The sequence below is a fragment of the Cygnus atratus genome, chromosome 8 (genome assembly GCF_013377495.2).
Source record: "Cygnus atratus isolate AKBS03 ecotype Queensland, Australia chromosome 8, CAtr_DNAZoo_HiC_assembly, whole genome shotgun sequence".
In the NCBI taxonomy this organism is placed as follows: domain Eukaryota; kingdom Metazoa; phylum Chordata; class Aves; order Anseriformes; family Anatidae; genus Cygnus; species Cygnus atratus.
In genome coordinates, this window is record NC_066369.1 from 5,964,300 (window position 1) to 5,965,558 (window position 1,259).

The following is a 1,259-nucleotide window of genomic DNA, read 5'->3' on the forward strand; positions in this document are numbered from 1 at the left end:
ATAAATTATCAATGTCAAAGAACTGGTATCATGGCAGGCAGACAGATTTTGGGAATGATTGATATGGCTGTGAATGGTATGTTAGTTTCTGCTTTTCCAAGTAGTTAGAGGTAGGTGTGAGTTAGGCCTGGGACAGCAGAGCAATTGACATGGCTGAGCACAGTGTCTACGTCACCTGCTAAGCATAGTGGTGAAATGAAGTAGAGCCTCATGCTGCCAAGATGAAGGATTTTTTTAGTCCTGATCTATTCTCCATCTTTGCATATTTGGAGATCTGACTTTGAAGTCAGAATCTGAATAGCTTCTGGCAGATGGTGGTAGTATTTGTTGTGATAGTTACGAAGGAGCACAATTTCAGAAGAATTTTACTTTAGTATGTGACAGTTGTTAATTACTTCCACAGGAATGCATATTAGTGTTGTAAATTTCCCTGGTGGAATTGACATGGGAGTGGGATCACAACCAGTAGTCATTAGAACACCTTGATTAATCAACTGCTGTTAATAGAGTTAAGATGTTTACTTCTAGCAGGTAACTGTTCACAGTCCTTTCACTTATTCATTCGGTTTTCTTGCACCCACACTTACAAATCACTCCTCATTACGGGGCTAGAGCAATGCAACAACTGTGACGCCAATCTCAACGTCTGACTGAAGTGAAGGGTCATATTGGCTCACTTGTGGCTTTTAGGAAGGTGACCAGAAAGTTTCTCAATTGGGCCTTTCTCTCATTATGGGTGTGCACCCATTTACCTCAAATTTACCTCTGTAAAAAAAAAAAAAAATAAAAAAAACCAGTCAGAAACATGCACAGAGAGGGGTGGTGGTGGGGAAAGCGTTAAGAATAAATGTTTAGAGACTTGAATGGGAGGTATTGTTTACTGAAGTTATAATGCCTTTTTTTATTTTTTTAATTTATTCATTTAATCAGTAGTTAGTGGGTATTTTCTTCTCTCCTCTTCTCCTTTAATGTCCTTTCTCATTCCCCCAAGAAAACATTCTTCAGTCAGATTTCAGGTTTTTAAAAAAAAAGTAACTAGAACTTCAGGTGGTTTTCTGATGGAGTTTTATTAATTAACGTGAAAAAAAGGGACTGGGGAGTTAGCTTTGTTTTAATTTCAAATACAAAGTAGCGGGGAGGGTTATTCAGGTTTCTTCCCTGTAGTTGCATTTGAAAATAGAAACAAAGGAAGATCTAACTAACCAATGACATTCTCTTTGTAGTAGAAGTAACTTAAAGAAGTTACTAAGAAATAGGTA